Raw genomic sequence first — 19,371 nt, forward strand, 5'->3', positions numbered from 1 at the left:
GCCTAGTATATAACTTCGGAGTTACACAGAAGAGGAATAATGATCACTTTTAAATTGTAAAAGATCTAAAATGTCCTTTCTGGAAAACAACCCCCTACTTAATAACATGCAAGTCTTCTGATTTCCAGGACTGGAAACAATCTTTTAGTCCTCTAAGCATTTCATACAAGTAAAATTCCAAAGAGAAGCAGGGAAGAAAAAATACTATGAGGTTTTCTCCTCAGCTCTTTTGCCTTAGAAGGCAGTTCTGGATTATCATTTGTAATTGATTAAGCTCTGTAAACATCTGATTATCAGCTCAGCTATATATAAACGGCTAAATTAGATTTATTTGTTTCTAGCCCCTCTGATACAATTCTAAGAGTTTTCTTGCTCATATTTCAACCTTTGCTCTGTTTGAAAAAAAGCTGGTCTCTGCCCATCAAGCAACTGTAGATGTCTATTTTTTCTATACATTTATGAGTGTTTTTCTGCTTTGAGGAATTCCATCTGCAATCTCTCTTCCCTTGATGCTTTTCTGTTCTCCACTCAATTATCTACCATTTGGTCAGTTTCCTAAAAACACAAACTAAAGTCCCTCATATAAGTCTCCTCTGATTTTTCCCATCTTCTTCAACTTACATAGTAATTTCCCAGGTGATGAATATAAAACGTGTTATTGTAGGCATCCTAGGTCAGTGAGAACTTATAGCCTAGAGGAAGAAAAGCATGAAATAGATTAGCTCTGTTTTCACTTTAGTCTTGCACTTTCATAAACACTTCATGAAGCTGTTAAGCTACTATCCACTTTCTCTTACTTCCTTTTCTTTAAACAATCATTCCTTCATAATTTGATGTAAATCTAGTGTTCTATTTAGAGCAGAATATCAGTTCAAGACTGAAGTGTGGTTATTTTTTCTTCTTCTGACCATAAATATAGATATGACCTTTATTTATTATTATTATTTTTTTCATGTTGAATTGTAATACTTTTAAACTGCAGGTTCATGCATGGGTCATTTTTGAAGTGTGCATATAAGATTGGTACAGTTATTTTGAGTGTTCAGAATTTTTCTTGCTTTATTGTCTTTCCTGTTGATGACTTCTCTTTGCTCATGTATTGAAAATCCTTTTAATGATTAAAAGCAAAATATTCTTTTAAATTTGGTCACGCTTAAGTTTCAGGTGTTACAATTTTTCTTTTCCATTGATATTCGTAACTAATGTAATAAAACATTTCAGGAATGCAAACTGGATTATCTATGATATTGTTTATGTGTCATTTCCTGTCTAATAGCACATTGAAATAGTACTGGCAATAATAATTTTACCAGGTTACTGCTTAGCTGAACTGTGGAAATGAGAGAGCCTACTGCAGATTGTGTACATTTACCATTAGATAGCTGGTTAACAGCAACCTTTTTTTTTTTTTTTTACAAAGCTGTTTTTTTTTTTTCTTCCCATGTTTTCTTATTTTGTTTTTAAAATAAGGCTATTTCCAAACTGATCAAAGTGAAGATAATTAACGCCTCCCTAAGATATTACCTTGGGAAAACTTTTTCTTTAGTACGTGAGAGTTTACATGCCCTTATTACTTTCACTAGTAATTAGTGCTATTCTTATGTCAATACGATATATATTTTATACCACACAGTAACCAAAATAATAGTAGAAGTCACAAGGGTCTATTTATGTAGCAAAGAATTAAGTTCAGTAGAGACAAATGTATTCTGAAAACCTCAAACTTGGAAGTCAGTTGTATGAGGCATCTGAATTAACTGATGTCCCATTCAGTATGTCCCATTCAGATTCTTGTCTCCCGTGAAAAACAGGTTATTGCGTTCTTTCCCATTCTCCCACTCCCAAGACTCTCCACTGTTCTGCAGGTGACTTTGTAGTTACTAATGGGATTTTGAAAGTTAAACCGTAGCTTTACAAAGTCAGACTGGACTGTCTCAAAATAGTAAGAAATACCAAGTTAAAAATACATCTGTGTGATGCTGTTGACTGATAGCATCCAGGATCAGTGTGAATAGGGCTGCTCATTGAGAAAGGATGAGAAGGAATCAGAAGATGCCAGCAGCTCAGACTGTCCCTTCATCGCTGGGACATGTATTAGTGGCCTTGGCACTGCACGCAGAGATCGGATGGGGACAGGAGCCATCTACAGCCCCAGATGTAGTAAGCAATAAACCGGGGCTGGGGGATGTAAACAGGTGTGCTGTAAGCCCAAGGCAGGCCTGGAAACACAGGCCTGAGTGTATCAGGGTTTCCTCACTCTGAAGGAGATGTTGGAGATGGCAGCTAGGGATGGCCAGGGTGGGTGAGGCCGGCTGGTGCCCTAAGAGCTGTAACAAGTGGTGGTGTTTTACCATGTTGAAGCAAGGCTTAACAAACTCTTGGCCTCTTCTGTGAGGCTTGGAACACATGTATTACCTCAACCCCAAAAGTCTGGGATCTGTGATGGCTTCTGCTAGCCCCTTTCCCTCTCCATTAATACAAAGATCATTATGGATGTGGACATCTGCCACCTGGAGCTGTTCTGAGAATCTTCAAGTATGTTGATTATTAAGCTGTTTATTGTAGAGCTGTGTCTGAGAACATGGGTGTAATTGAACTGCAGCAGAGTAAGATTTGATTTGTAATTCAAGTTCGTATTGTTTTTATTGTTTTTCCTGTCCTGAGAGATTCAGTCTAGGTATAATCATGAACATTTTGTCTTACTTGCCCATATTCTAATATATGCACAAATATGAATTAATACCTTTCAATCCTTGTTTTTCCTAAGTTGCTGCTATATATGAGCCTGTTTTGTTGCATGAGTCATGTCTGTTCTGTCAAGGGACAAATATATTGTCTGAACTACAGTATGTGAATAATGATCATTAAAACAAAAAAAAGGAATGTCTGTGGAGGTAATTGCTGCTGCATCACAGTGCATTTACTCTTTGAAAGGTGATGCTGTGTCCTTAAGGGGAACTTGATCTTGTTCAGTGCTTGACTTTTTTTCTCTATCTTCTTTTTTTCTATTGTTAACTTAGATTACTCCCAGGTTTCCTGTTTTCTCATTTAGAAATCCAATCTATCTTTGTCGTTTCAGTTTACTGTGACAGTTTGTGGTTCTGTCTAGAAACTGTGATTCTAAGGAAAACTTACTAGGCCAGGAGCGGCATGTTTGAGTATGTCCATAAAAAATTCACTGGTGAGTGCCATGACAGGGGCACAAGAGACTTAACAGACTGCTCTGATGCACTAATAAACATAAGCGGACCTTCGCTTGTATCAGATACATAAAGAGGCTTTACCATGCCAGTATATCATATATGCTTTAGGTTGACTCCCATAGCTTTCCTCGAATGCGTAATTCCCTTTTCTTCTTACATGGTTTGATGTTACTGTTTTAAAAAGCAATTCAGTACAAAATCAATCATTAATTTATTTTTCTATTTTCTATACACTAAGCAGTTAATAAAAGTCCATGATTCTAGCAGAGAGTTGTATTAGTATCTAGCAAGTAATAGGTATCAACCCTAGAACCTTTGAGTCTCCCCAAATCTGCTTTGTATTAAAGACACTTGATTCCATCTCTTTCACTGCTGTTCATGACGTAAGTGTGTATTTTGCAGATCATCTGCAGGTAGTAGTAATAGGATACCATGTTAAATGCTGTATGCAGAGAGGGGATGAAGTTGTTCTGGCACCCTAACGTGTTTTTTCCATCTGCCAGATTGAAGTAAGAAACATGTTCTGGAGTCCCTTTTGCATTGAAGCTTCATTTCAGTCTAGGGAAAAAATCTTAGATCCTCATTTTAATCTAGTCTTCATTAGTGTCTGTCTCATAATCTATCTAGCTACACAGAGAACACTGTTGGGATGCAAATGTAATCTTCCACCTTTTTATTATGGCAGTTCTCTGAATTCTCTGCTCTGTAGTTTTAACTGTCATTTACTGATGTAACTGTGTTGTTGCTGTAACCCTAGCTCCCTTCTACCCAAGCTGCTACAACTCACATACACTCTAAATATAATTTCATTTGTGCTTACTGGATGCTTTGGGAAGCATGGAGGGAGTGCAGTATGAGTTGTATGAGCTGAATGTGAGCCTATGCTAGAAGTTACTGTTGGGTGGTTTGCACGAGTGTTTGCTGAGATGCTTTCTGTACCCTGAAGTAGTCATTCAGAACGTTCCTAAGCTGATGTTGAATCCACATTTAGCAAAAGAATTTAAAACAAATGTACTTCTACTTACAGTACTTGGTTTGTTTTGATTCTGTGATTCTATGATTCTATGGTTTGTTTTATAAATAAAGTGATCAAAAATTCATTCAAAACCCCCCCAAAACTGTTAAGTTAGTGTCTTTAATCCTGACATTCTGAGACAAAAATACTTCACTGGTTATGAATTATGAAAGGTTAAATTCTACTCCTTCATCATTTTCTGTCACAAGCAGTTTTTCAGTTTTATGATGAGTTGGGGAATACGAGGATTGAATTTTCACCTAGAGTTGCTTTCTGATTTTTTTATGAAGTCACATAATATTCTGTCTACATATTGCATTTCACAGCATTTGCTTAGCATCAAGTCTATAAAATACACCGGAATTACATAGACATGAAAGTGCGGGTAATCCTGTTTGTTTGGTTTGGTTTATGATTCTGCAAAAACTTTTCTCATGTTATAAAAGTTTGCAGTGCTGGATATTTTTCTCCTTACTTTTGATGGTTAATATCTTGGTATCTGTGAGCTGGTAGGTAACTGTCTTTCTCTTCAATTACTGCTACTGGTTGAGAACTATTGGACAAGAAATATCAGTGGCTTTCCTCATAAGGCAATATGTAGGGAGGCAGTGACATCAGCCAGGTATGTAAGGGGATTACAAACAAAAAGGTCAGAAAGTGAAGCATGTGTCTTTTTTGGCTTCCTCCAATGGAGCAGTAATTATTGCTTTGTAGTCATTTGATGCCTGTACGCTAGCAGGTGTGCAGATCCCAGTTAGAACAGTATTTATTCCTTTGCCACCATAAGGTTGCCTGGTGAGAGAAATTGAGGTTTGTGGGGTCACTAAGAAGCATCTAGTTATTTATCTTACCGTACTGCTGTGAGTTAAGTGCTCATCACGCTCAGATGCGGATTCGTATCCCCATGGATATACAACACAGGATCAGACTGCATGGAGCTCTATTGAATCTGTCTTTCTCCAAAGTTTAGACTATTTTTTTTTCTTCATTTTTTTTTTTTTTTTTTTTGGCAGCCTGTAGTGAGTGGCCTTGCTGAGGATTATTATTCTTTGTGTAGATTCCTTAAGGGTTATTCTTGTCCAATTGAATCACTGGGATAACAAGCAGCTGTCCCATAGTTGCTTGGAGTGCTGCTGATCCCACAGTATTCTACTGCAGCAGTGCCAAGTGTCTCTTTTCCAGAAATCACACATTCTCCTCCTCTCCAGTTAAATTATTGTTTTGTATGAAAGCAGTGCACCGTCGAGTAACTGCAGATACTCACTAGTATCTAGCACTATGCAGCCCCCTCATAACACAGAGTACGACTGTCAATCAGATATACATGGATTATAAATAGCTGGTCACTCTGTGCAGATTAACTAAATATTTGCCATAGTCCAACTTGCCTGAAGGGTTATCAGCTCATATTTAAAATGGGATTTTGACAAAATAGTTTACAGATTAACTCGTATGCACAAGAGTTTTTTCTAATTAGGATACAAGTTATTATTTGTAACGGCCTTAAGAAGAGTCCCTTGCTATAAGTATTGGATTCTTGAGTTCTTGCAGTGGCCTACGTTGCCCTTTCAGATTTTTGGCTAACTGAACTGGATGAGCCAGATTTGTGGCATTCAGCAAACATTATCTATTCTGGTGTTTCCAGCATTAGATAATGGGAATACAATACACTGTTTTGACTCCATTATAGATGAGTTTTCTGCAGACCCTGTATTGAAATCAGAATATCTATTTCCTGAGCAAAATATCTTCTTAGGAAAGGAAATTGTAGCTTAAGTAAGTCTAAGAGATTGTGAACCCTTTGCCCTCCTGCACTGAGTTTAGCGGGTTATTTCAGTAATAATCTGAAATTAAGTTCAGTAGAACAACCCCTAGTTCTTTGGCTTTCTGTGTTTTCTGGTAGGTACTCAATTCTCTTCCTCGATACAGTATCATCTGTAGATAAGAATACAAAGAGACATAGAAAACAAAATCTTTCTGGTATGTGAAAAGTTGAATTGCCTACTGTTTGACAGTGGTAGACTCATTTTTTGGCAACTGCTTAAATATTTTTGTCTATCCAACTATCCCACAATCTTTTCAACATTTCCATCTTCTCCTAAAATGTTGTCATTTCCATCCTGAATGAACAGTGAGTCTGTATTACAGATCGCTTTGTATTTTGTAAAACATCAAACTGAATACTTACAGGATAATTTGTCTTCAATTTAATTCAATTATTCATGAATAGCATACAGATTTTCTATATTTTAATGTTTAACTTTCAAGATTCTTATGCAAGTTATATATTAACATACCACATGCTTTATTTAGTTTTACTTTAATTTGATGTAAACACTTTGAGCAAAATCCCCAGAAAATACCAATACAATTACTTTGGCTCTATCTTATCTTAGTATTTAAAGGGATATTTTCATGACTATTTACCTATACACCAGTGATGTGACAGAGTCTACCGTGTTGATTACCCTTAGAAAACATAGGAGGTGGCGATCTGGAAAAGATAATGCAAATACTTGTGAAAGGAAGCTTCTCAACTAGAGCTTTTTTGTTCATGTTTTAACAGTGTTTCCATGTCCTTGTAGTTAGATTCCAGGTATACTCTATACTAAGCATGTATTTCAACCATGCATGTACTGTGGATCAATCCGTTTTACCCTGGAACAGTTCACAGAATAATCTTTGTAGTGAAAAAGATACATACAATTGTGCCATCTGTCAGTACGGGAAGGAATTTTAATGTTAGTTATAATATCTGAAATCAAGTATTGCAAACCTTGCAGAAACCACACTGCTGCAACAGGGGGAAAAGGAAAGAGTTGTTTACAACAAAACTTTTTAACAGGCTAATTTTTTTGCCTAAGGTCTCTTTCCACTGCAACTTACTGTAACTGGCATCCGTACTCATTATTTCCTAATGAGATATGTAGATAGAGTATTGATTACAGTCTCTGAAAGATTTTTCGTTTTCATTTATTATCGATATCATACAGTCATAATATTTCACATTTGAAGGATGGGATATAAAATCCAAATATGCTACAACATCTGTAGATGCTTCCTGGTATCAGTTTCCCTGAGAACATTAAAAAATTGTATTGTCTATCAGAAAAAGATGATACATAAGTGTTTATCACATTCTCATCTTTCCAACTGTCACACTTGTATCATTTTAACATCTCAAAGTGAGTTAAATTCTGCTCTTTGTGCCTCTGTCTTGTTCTGTGTCCCCGTTGCTGAAGACGTGCCTCCTCATCTATGCTTTCTCATTGAGAGTAAATGAAAAACAGCTTTTTTCTTGTTAGTTTCCTTGAGGTGATTATGTGAAAGAGTAATTTAAGAAAACAGAAAAGAAATTAGTTGGATTAGGGCCAGGAAATAATTGTTTCCTCCCTCCTGGTTTTTTGCTTGACTTCTGTCTTCTCCCAGACATCAAAGATAGTCACAGCTGGTTCCGTAGGGTGGGCTTTGCTATTTCCTCCAGAATGAAAAAAAACCCCAGCTTTCAGTATCTATTAATGAACATTGTTCATATGTTCAAATGAACGGCTGAGGAGTTACCCCTTTGGCTGTACAGGTGATATTAAGTATATTAAGGCATTGGTGAGGCCTCACCTCGAGTACTGTGTTCAGTTTTGGGCACCTCAGTACAAACAGGACATGGAGGTACTGGAGCAGGTCCAGAGAAAGGCAACGAGGCTTATGAAGGGCTTGGAAAATCAGCCCGATGAGGAGAGGCTGAGGGAGCTGGGGCTGTTTAGTCTGAGAAAAAGGAGGCTGAGGGGAGACCTTATCGCTCTCTTCCAGTATCTGAAAGGTGCTTACAGTGAGAGCAGGGCAGGTCTCTTCTCACTGGTGACAGGTGACTGGATGAGGAGAAATGGGCACCAAACCTTTTCCTTACATGTTTTGGTAGATTTTGTTTTGTTCTCGTACATCTTCAGTAAATTTGCTGTTTCACAGCACACTTAGAAAATTCGGGAAGACTCGTAAATTTGCCCAAAATAACTAAGGAATTCTCTAAACTGCAATGCTCCACACATCTCGCAAGTTGCTGAGAAAAACAGCAGTAATCACATGCTCTAACTGCATCATCGTATTGAAACTTTGGGCAGCTTCAGGCATATTTGTGCTCCTTTGTCACTGCGCTGTTGTGTTTCTTTTTAACCCAAAGGGAAGATCACCAAAAATTAATTCAATCTCCAATTCTTAAGTTAAACTATGGGGGCAAAGGATGTGTGCAGGGAAATAAGCTTGATCTCCTTTTGTGTAGATATGATGTATAGTTTCCTGCTGCTTCATATGATTCTTTTCAATACTGCATTCCTGATTATCTTGAACAATGATCTAGAATATGAGCCAGCTTCAGCATACAGGAATCTGATTCCAGGTTAGCACAGGTTATTGTAAAGGGGACTTCCTGCCTGTCTTTTGGCACGTGCTTACCAACAGGAGTATTTTTGGATCACACAATGAGACTGGGGTCTGCTTGAATGAGAAAGGATGGTTTTGAAGTTATTTGCAGTTTTATATAGACTTAGTTCTGACATCGGTATTCTCTCTGAGGTTGGAAATGAATTCCTCCTTGTTGAGAAAATAGTTCATTTGCTTCCTTTCTCTCAGTGCCCACGTACATATTTCCTAAGAGAAATCTGACCAGAATCCTGAGAAACATTTTATTCTTTTCTCAGATTACTGTAAATATTGAAAAATAGCCCCATATGTCATAATTAACATTGTGTTATTAGTCCTAGCTTTTCACATAGGAACATCAAAACTAGGAAAACAAAGCAAACACTCAAGAAGAAATTGTTTTGCAAAATATACCGTGTTTTTGAATGATAGTTTAAGAAATGCCTATTCTGTATTTTAATAGTTTATTTTAAAGCATTGTACAACTAAGGAGTTTAAAGTTTCACTGTCTATGTCTTTAATGCCCATCAGCAGAATCTGATAACTTTGAGCTGCTGAATACTAATAATCTCTTTTGCTAGTATTACTATGATTTAAGCGTGAGCCAAAAAGTGAACGTGTGTCAGAGAGTCCAACTAAAGTATTTTCTGTACCCTTGTAAGTCAAGGTGGAGTTTTTGGAGAACAGACAGGGAAATGCCCTAAACGATGTGTGGAAAGAGGAAGCAGAACTTGGGTGATTTGGTAATGGAAATATCTTGTGCTTTGGTTAGTTCTAAAGCTTAATTTAGAGATAATTTTAATTGGAAAGGTTTTTCCTGGAGAAAATGGGTAGGCAGGCTCCAAAAAGGATTTTGCATTGTTTATGAAATGCCAAAGTACGTGTGGGTGGTTCCTTGATGTATCCCTACTGACCTGTGTCAATTCTTAAGCTTTGAAAAATGGGAAGGGTTAAAGGCATTTTGTCTGTGAACGTCAATATATGATGTATTTGCAAAATCACTGAAGCAAATAGATTTTAAAAGAGTAGGTTGATATATTCCTCAATACTAAAAATTGAAAAAAAAAATAGTTTTGTGGCTAATGTTATTGAGAAGTGTCAGTAATTGCATACTTTTACGTATCATTATTCTGGGTTATCATTCTTGAAAGGCAATATATATATATGTATATATTTAAATTCAGATGTAGATTTTAATGATAAAAAAAGGTTATACGGAATTTGCAATTCAGATAGCCCAGTAAAATGGAAAACAGAAGATTTTTGTGTTCATTCTTCTTTTGCTTTTACTCCAAGATCCATTTTAGAAGAGATAATATATCAAGAAAGGATATATTTAAAAGAGGCACTTTAAGGGCTCCCTGCCCTTCAGATGTGGCGATGTGGAATGTGGGCAGTAAAATAGTAAATTTTGTGAATTCTTTTTTGACTAGTTACTTTAACCTCTGTCTTAGACTATATCTGCTTTACTAAATATCTATCTGAAAAAATGACATTAAACTTCCCAGTTTCTGGTCCCTTTAAACATAACACGTTAGTCTGCAAGTTGATGCTTTAGGATTGAGGGTACTCAAAACAGCCTCTGCTGTGTTTTAGCCGCATTCTTATACGTTACAGCACCATGCAGCAGTTCTTTGCGAAATGAGTCAAAAGATACTGGTTAGACTGAAACAAAATGTCATTACATCCTTCCATAATTATATGTTAGATGTCATAAGGAGCCATGTCTGCCTGTCAGTTTTTATCTAGCTGCATGAGTGTCCAACCTATGAATTTTATGTTGTCATTGCTCTTTTTTATGTTCTAGTAATGTATATGTATGTATAGAAGATGTTTTTGCATTTCTGGGGGGCTGGACCAGATGAGCTCCCAAGATCCTTTCCAATTTCATCCATTCCATGGTTCTGGGATATTTAAATAGAAGCGTGTAGTAATGGAAAAGCCCAGTTGTTTAATAGTGGTAGAGACCTCCGCTCAGAGGTAGCTGTGGTTTGACACTTCAAAAAGAAATACCCTAAGCTATGGATTCCCCATTCCATGCAGAATGCCTCCCCATTTCCCGACTTAAAAGCATTTCCTGTGCAATCTTGTATGCCTATTCATTCTCCGGAAAGAGGAACTCTGTTTCCAAATTCTTTGCCTGCCGGGTAGAGCAAATTATCCCCACTGGAAACATCCACCCCAAGCTTCTGTCTCTGTAACTTACCGTGCTGAATTTCATCAGCCTGAATTACAACAAGAATTTAATGCTTTTTTTTCATTACTTCTTTCTGAATTCATGCTACAAAACATATGGTTTCTATTTTTTTCCTGAAGTAACCCAGCAGAATTTTGTTATTAGAGTTTATTTTCAAGATGTCAGATGTGGAGTAGAGTTTAAGATTATTATTATTATTTAAAGGAATTTTGTTGATATTTGTGTGGATTTTCCGAAGAAGAGCTTGTTAAGCAAAGGTCATGTACAAAATTGTCACTCGTCACATGCTTATCTAACTTATTTTTAAACTAATACACAAGTGTCTAAGTATCACATGGTCTTTCTTGCACTGCAGACTGGTGCCAGCTCTGGTGTCTTTTCTGTTCTTAAGAGAGAAATGTCTAGTGTTTTTTGCCTCCTGTGAGTATGCTGTTAGTCATGTATGTCATGTAATGTTGCTTAGCTTCTGAAATACAGTCATTTTTTTTTCAGAAGGTCGGTTGAGTCTCTGCAGTTTAAGTTGGTACCACACAGAACATTACAGCTGAGGAAATGTTTACTGAAGGATTTGTTTAGTCATCCGCAGCGCTGTGTTCCAGCAGTTTGTTTTATAGCATTTGTTAGAGAGTTTGAGGAAGAACTCTCTTTACTGTCAGTATAGAGTTCTCCAGCAAGTTAGGTTGTTTTGATAGAATCATAAAATGGCCTGGGTTGAAAAGGACCACAATGACCATCCAGTTTCAGCCCCCCCCTTCAGGGGTTCAGGGGTTGCCAGCCACCAGACCAGGTTGGCCAGAGCCACATCCAAAATGTGCTTTTCCTGTTCAAAGCTATAGACTACTTGTTTAGTTATAGACTACACTTGCCATTTAGAAAAATAAAATATGTAGTATAGTGGCTCAACAGAGCTGCTGAAAAACGTGCTAAAACTTTTTCTTGTTGGAATAATTCTTTAGGAAAATGCACTAACTTTTCTCTTTAATTTTACCACTTAAATGAGGAACAGTCAAAATTAGAAGTGCTGGAGGGGAAATGTTGGTTACAGATAAAACTAAGTATTTGCATCTTTAGAAAATTCTAGCTGAACAGTTCAGCACATTGAATAAATTAACTTTCAGTTCTGTAATTAAAAAGTAATGCAGTGACACACTGTAAACATTTGAATAACCTTTGAGTTCAGACTAAAAGGTCAGGGTATGTCTCCACTAGGCTTAGCCATTTTGCTTCAATCAAAGGCAAATACTAATCCTACACTTAGTAGTTTGTATCTGCACTTTGCAGGGACATGCTAAGGTTGCAAGGGAATCTTATTGTTTCTGTAGCTGATCTTCAGATGTGTTTCTTGAATATGTCCAAATCATAATCTAGCAGTTCTGTGGAAACACGCCATGTAGTCCAAGCTAGTTAGATGTGTCTGTATGTACAAGTACCAGTTATCCAGGACTTGTTCTGTTTTGTGCAGTGCTGTTTAATTCTCTAATATATATAGGTTCCCTTTTCCTGCAGACATTCCCCTCGTGTGCCAGTTACACATCTCTTTAATCCTCACCAAAAACCTAACTAGAGCAAATTGCATTTTCCAGACACTTATAACCAGCTATTCTTCTGCAGTTCAGACATTTGCAGAACTTATCTTAAGAACTACAGTGGGAATTTTAATCATGAAATTTAAACTAAGCCCTCCATTTATATTGTCACTTCGTTCTACCCTATATATACTTTACAGCTGTTGTTTCCTTGAGTACAAATGTAATGAGGATGTGCAGTTTGTAGTCAAATTATGGGAATGAAGCCATAACATTCAACTGATAACTAAATAAAAGAAGAGAAAGTTTGAGAGATACTGTAAAATGGTATTGAAAAGTAGATAGAGGTGTGAAGTGATGGCACTTCTTGCATGTTTTTTAAGGTTCTTTATTTTTTGAGGCCGGAAAGAGCTGTCTGAAAGATTGTGTATTATTATGATTTCCCTGTTCTTCTTTCACAGTATCTCCTCTTTTGAATATGACAGCTGTGTGTTAGAGTTCATCTTCTTTTTCCTCATTCTCTAAGTACACTTAGTTTAAACAAAGTTCTTTTGTTTTTTTTTTTTTTCATGTGGACTGTATTTAATATCAAAATACCATCAATTTGAAGGCAGAGGGGAGGGCGGCAGGATGGCTGTGTAAAAGGAGCATGCGAGTATACAATTAATGCAGGTTTAAATTACTGTGTCTTAACCAGGATTTTTTTAGGACTTGTAGTTGTGAACATTTGCTTGAATATACATTTTCTGTTCAAGTTTTAAAGAAAAAGTGTCCCAAAAATTATCTGAGGCTGAAAAAATACCCTCAACCTGCCAAATGAATTTCACTTTGTACAAAAATTAGGATATGCTTGTTGAAAAATGGTGAGTAGGCCACAGCTCTCTGGTGTAATATGTGAAAACAGTACTGAAACTTACCAACCAAAGTAGATCTGTGTATTTGCTCTACTCATTTATGTGAGGAGAAATACATCTTCTCAAGACTTGCTCTGCCTGGCAACTATTAAAATAACTGAGTAGAGAGTTTCACTGTAAATTGGCTTTGTTTCTTTAGCTATACTTCAGACTTCCAAGGACTCTTTTTTAAGGGAAATTATGGAGTACCCTGAACAGTCAGTAAACACAGTGGGTTTTTTGTGTTCATGATGTGTTACATCAGCTGATGTAACTTTCTTTCCCAAAGGGAACGATTCTCTTCTGAAAAGCAAAGAGACCTATGTCCACTGAGTCTACTAAAACCAATCAGAATCTGTAGTCTGTGCAAAGGCACAAGGAGATGCTCAGCATGCTGCCATGTGCTCTCATGTGAGAGCCTTTACTGTTTATACAGTATGTTCAGAGCTTTTCCCCCCTCTCAGTTTCTTTTACACTTGTGATGCAGGTGTGTTTGCAGAACAGAGACTACAATTCTTAAGTCAATTTGAGTGAAGCACATTCATAGGTTTAAGTGGGGTCAGATACAACAAAACTGATAGATTTTGCCTTTTTTTGGTAAGGCTTGTTTACAATTTGGTTTGTGTAGAACATTTCAGAGGAATATGGAGTAGTACAAATATACTTTCCTGGGGGCACTTAGTTACGGGCTTTGCACAGTTACTATTTCTGTGACTCTATTAGATTCAGAGGCATTTTGATTAATGTAGCACACAAGTGAATGATGGCATGAAGCAAAAACATGATTTATACAACAGTCAATAACTGCATGGACTTGTAACAATGTCTGTGTGCATGCTTCCTCAATACTCAGTGTATGGATGCAGTGCCCCTTTCTTCTATTCCTTATTCTTGTGAAGGAATGAAACGATGAAAGCTGAAAATTAATTAGTGCAGAATGTATACCACTGTTGCTGTTAATACACTCAAGTATTTCTGATATTTTTTTTCCTGTGGACTCTTAGCTGACCACAACTTCAACAATATGCTTGGGAATACTTTGCTAATGACTAGCAGCTCTCTTTTCCGTTAAACATGTCAGATGAGGACCATACCTGTTTCTCTATAAATGTTAGACCTAAATGTGCCATAGTGCACCTGAAGCAGGTGAGTATCATGGTAGTATAACATTCTAACTGTATGCAATACCAAAGAGAACCATAATTATTAACTGTAGGTATTATTCATGCTATCTTTCATTTAATGCTTTTTCTCTAGTTTTCCTTGTGCAGGCCAGTCCTCTCTGCATTTGTTTCCCATTTTGTCACTGTTCTTACCCATCTAGTTGAAGTACTGGAAGCATGTTGTTCTTCCCCTGTGCATCTCCCACACATACCCGCTCTGTGTGCATTTACCCGTGGTGACACAGTGTTGGAGCAGAGCCAGTCTCTGGACATTATAAGGGGATAGTGCTAGTGTTGGGATCCAGCATCTCAGTCATGAGATCAGCTGTAGTACAGCCTGTCTCAGTGCTTTTAAAGTTTCCTGTGTATAGATTAGGCCCATTGCTTCTTAGCCTCTGACTCTGAACTCCAAAACTAGCCTGGCTTCAGTCTTTATCAGAGCAAATTGGCTTTAAAAGCTCAATGTAAGACTGGTGAAGACCTGCCTGAAATCAAAGTACATGACATCTCCTGCCCTTCCCTTGGCACAGTGGGCTGCTTCCTTGTATAAGGCTAGGTCACAGTAACCAGTTCTGCCGCACAAGGAGAATGTCATTTTGACCCTCTCTAATAAAGGCAAACAGATGTGACATCATCGGCACTCTTTATTTGTGAGGGCACTGCTGTAGCGCTGCAGAGCTCACTGAGCAAAGCAGTAAAGTTTGTTACTAGTTTGGCTTTGTTAAACAGCCCATGAACTTCTGTTTCAAGGATGGTCAGCGCAAAACCACCTGTCATCCTGAAGACTGGGTCTTTTTAAGAGCACTTCAAAGGTTGAGAAGTGGTTTTAAGTCAGCTATTGCAAAGATAACGTTCTTGTAGCCAGTTGTTGCTGTGAATGTGGGAAAAACACTTCCATTTTATTTGAGTGTTGACTAAGGCCTGTAAACAACTGAATTGCTGAGCTAATTTGTGTTCTGTCTGTCTGTCCACTCCCTTTTTTTTTTTTCCCCAGCTAAATGCTTGCTTTTGATGACTGGAGCTGCTGCTTGTGTGTTTTGCAGCCTCTAATGTCTTGGAGGCTGTTTAGATCCCGTCTCCTCAAGGGGCTCTGTGCCCAGTTTGAATGCTCTGATTTGCGCACCAAAGGCTTTCTTTATGATGTTTTTGATTTGCTTTCAGTTGACTGACCACTGCTATCTGAGTTGCAGTGGAGGTTTCAAAAAGAAGAGGAATCCAAAGATTTCTCTTCGATGTAAGCCTAAACAGATTAAAAATTAGGTATCTTTGTGCTCTTAAACAATAAAATGTAAGTAGGTGAGCGAGTTAAGGTTTCTGTCAGAGCTGGCAGCAGTTGTACTAGAAAAGTTTCAGACTCACCACAGACTTGTGTGGTTAAGGAGGAAATCAAAGCAGACAAACACAAGCCAAGTAGCTTGGAAGAAAGTCAGACTGTTCCAGTCACTGGGACATGAGAATAGCACAGGAGTGTTGCAGGCATCATGATCACTGAATGCTAGACAACAGGAGAAAGTTAGGAAGAAAATAGAAGGAGAAAAGGGTGGTGGGTTGTTTGCTTTTTAAATTAAAAGGCTGAGGAGTCCTTGGAAAGGGAGAGTTTTAGGGAAGCAAAGCAGATGGAGAAGTTGAGGATGATTAGTTGTTTAGTAAATAAAGGCTACTATTTCCTGTTTTTTCTGCACTATTCTTATGTTTTTGCATGTACTTTCACAGTAAAAAGCTTTTTAATCTATTTCAAACAATAATACTATAAAATAGTGAAAAGAAAATAATTTTTAAATATTAGATTTACAGAATCATGAAACTGTAGGGGTTGGATGGAACCTCTGGAGATCATCTAGTCCAACCCCACTGCTAATGCGGGTTCCCTAATCATTCAAATTAGCCTGGCTAATTATTCAACAGGCAGTGCCTTAACTGCTGTTTTCTTTGGGATACCCTTAAAAGGTGCTGGGGCTGTAAGGAAGATAAGTCTATGAAGATAATTGGACTGACTGAGCTATATAACTGTTACAGGGATTCATTTGTTTCTAACAATCCCCTAGGAGTCTCTTAAATGCAAACATAAGATCCTTGGTTTAAGCTTATGTTTTTAAAATGAATCAGTCATTGGATTCTTATAATTGTGTAAATCAATCCATTAAACTGCTTAGAAAATCTCAGAGGGATTTCGGATAGGGCAGTTATGTTGATATGTGTTATCTCTTTCCATTTTAAGTTGCCAGTGAAATGTAACAAAGAGTATGTGCTTGAGGCATGCCTCTCTTTTTACTGCTTCATGTACTTTTTCTTCCCCCAGCCCACCCCCCACCCCGCACCAAAACTGATGTGTTTATCACAAGGCACGGAGATGGCATTTAAGAGCAGCAGCATAGTACTGATGGTGTGTAATGCTTAGATCCTTGTCCACAGCAGAGCTTTTAGAATTTCTGCCACAGCTTGTAGGACATTTTAAGGCAGGAAGGTTTGTGTACAACCCATCTCTGGGAGGGACCACTTCTAGATTATAAATGCTGAGTTTGTTTTTATTAAGCACTGATTTCTGCCATTATTTTGCCCAGACAATTCAGAACTGTTTTCCCACAAACACTGTGCAGGTACTTTCTTTTAAATCAGCCTGATAGAAATCTCAGATAAATTCTAAATTAAGCCTGATAGGTTCAGTGTTGCTGAAATATAACTTTTTCCCTTCCAGGATGTTTTGACTAGTACAAAAACAATGCCTTTTATCCCAAGAATTCATGTGGTACCTGCTGTACACTACAGGATTAACCTAATGTTTCCTATGAGATTTCACCACTCTAAAAGGGTCTGTCCCAGAAGCCATTCAGGAAGTGAAAAACAATATCTCTTAGCACAGGCATTGGTCTGCATTTGAACTGTGCTTTCTACATGGGCGATTCAGGACCTACTGATATTGTGAGGATGATTGATAAATAAGGTGGATGTCTTATAGAAAGACACTTGACTCTCTCCATTTCCCACCTGATTCTTCACCTTTCCTTCATGGAGATCAGTCAAAATGCTTCATTTCCCCTTGCTACTTAGAAGTCTCAGTTGTTCTTTTAATACTTAATGATCTAGAAAACTTTGAAAGCTGAATTTTTAAACCTTAAGAAATTGCACATTTCTATTCCAATCAGGTTTTGCAGCACATTCCATATGTATAATGCTAAGTTATCTGCCTGCAGTAGTGCTATTCTGTAGTGAAATTATACCATATGATGCTTTAAACACTAAGTGTAATACTAAGGCAACTGTGAATTCACAGCACTCTTTTAATGTCAGTCTGGAATAATGAATGAATTGATTCAAACAGTTGCAGAACTTTGGGGACAGAATAATCGATCAAGAATTTCTTTGCACAGACTCTGAATAGTGACTCTGGAGTACATGATTTTGTAGACTCTAAATCACTGGCCTTTAATCGGATAAAGTGAGCGTGCGATGGTATAACTACTACTACCATGGCCTTTGAATTGTCTGCACTTTACTGCAGAGATTCAGATTCATAAAATGCAGATATTGAAAATGAAGAATTAAATCACACTATAGCTTATCAAATTAAGTGAGTTGCCTTATCTCCAGATTCCTTTAGAATAGTAACTGGGGAGACATTACCAAATACAAGACTGGGAGGAGTGGTCCTTGAGAGCAGCTCAGCAGAGAAGGACCTGGGGGTCCTGATGTATGAGAAACTTAACATGAGCCAGCAGTGCGCTCTTGCAGCTCGGAAAGCAAATGGGATCCTGGGCTCCATCAGGAGGGGGGTGGTCAGAAGGGGCAGGAAGGTGATTGTCCCTCTCTACTCTGCCCTTGTGAGGCCCCATCTGGAGTACTGTGTCCAGGTCTGGAGCCCTTAGTACAGGAAGTTTGGTGGCCCTGCCAGGCAGGGGGGTTGGAGCTTCATGATCCTTGAGGTCCTTACCAACCCGGGTCATTCTGTGTGATTCTGTGTGTGTGATTGAAAAAAAAAAAAAAAAAAAGCATCCAGTACTTTGTGTGATACCTCAAGAAAAATATGGGCAGTCCTATATGTTGAGGACTGTGTTTTGAAGGATCATCCAGTTTTCTTCTAAAACTTTGTTGTGAGGCATTTTGTTATTAAGTAGACATTGCTGTTTCAGAACAGTTACTAAAATAGTTGACCTCAAAAACTTGTACATACCCTAACTTCAGAGAAGTCCTGTTTTTATCACATGGAAACTTGCATTGTAACATTGAGTGCATCTTTGCAGCATAGCCATTATGGCGCACGCCCAGGCTCCCTGAACAAACCAGGATTTCTGTAAACAAACAGTATTTCTGTAATAATGTGGTTTGCTGCTTAGACTGATTGGCCTTGATGAGAAATAGCTTGCCCCTGTTTCAAAAATGCTTTGAATTCCAAATCTGTTTTAAAGTGAAAACACACTCATAGGCTTTTAAAGGAAAATATCTTCCATGTTGTAGTGGATTGAAAAGCTCTATTGTAAAATGTACAAACTTCAACAGTGTATCCTGAAAGCAAGTCAGGCATAATAGGCATATTTTCTCTTCCATACACTATTTTTGCCTTGGTCTGTTGCAATTAGGCTTGATGAGATTTAAAAATTTTGGAAGTGCAAAGTAGCATTTCTTGAGGTAACATATTAATAAATATTCATCGTATTTAACTCAGTACAGGGGGCTATTATGATTGCAACACTTGCATCCTAAGAAGAAAAATTTTTGTAGAGTTCTACCTGCTCTTGTTCAGCAAGTTTTGAGTAGTATCCTTCTCCCTTTCACCTGTAGGAAGTACGTATTTCTCCTTTGTCACAGAAGAATTTTTCCACTTGCTCACATTGCAGAGCAATTTACATTTGATACAAATGTAAATGCCTAAATCTTTTCTGTGGACTGTATTTTGAAACAAGCAAGTCGTTTTCTCAGGAGGAATGCTTTATGCAAACACAAAACACTTGGCTGCCTAAGGAAGT

The 19,371-nt window shown here is 37.6% G+C and overlaps 1 protein-coding gene across 3 annotated transcripts in view; it reads left to right on the forward strand.

Annotated features, from left to right (window-relative positions):
- CDKAL1 (CDK5 regulatory subunit associated protein 1 like 1) overlaps window positions 1-19,371 on the forward strand; it is a 315,678-nt gene that overhangs the window by 102,585 nt on the left and 193,722 nt on the right. The window lies entirely within an intron of this gene.

This window comes from Coturnix japonica, chromosome 2 (assembly GCF_001577835.2).
Source record: "Coturnix japonica isolate 7356 chromosome 2, Coturnix japonica 2.1, whole genome shotgun sequence".
In the NCBI taxonomy this organism is placed as follows: Eukaryota; Metazoa; Chordata; class Aves; order Galliformes; family Phasianidae; genus Coturnix; species Coturnix japonica.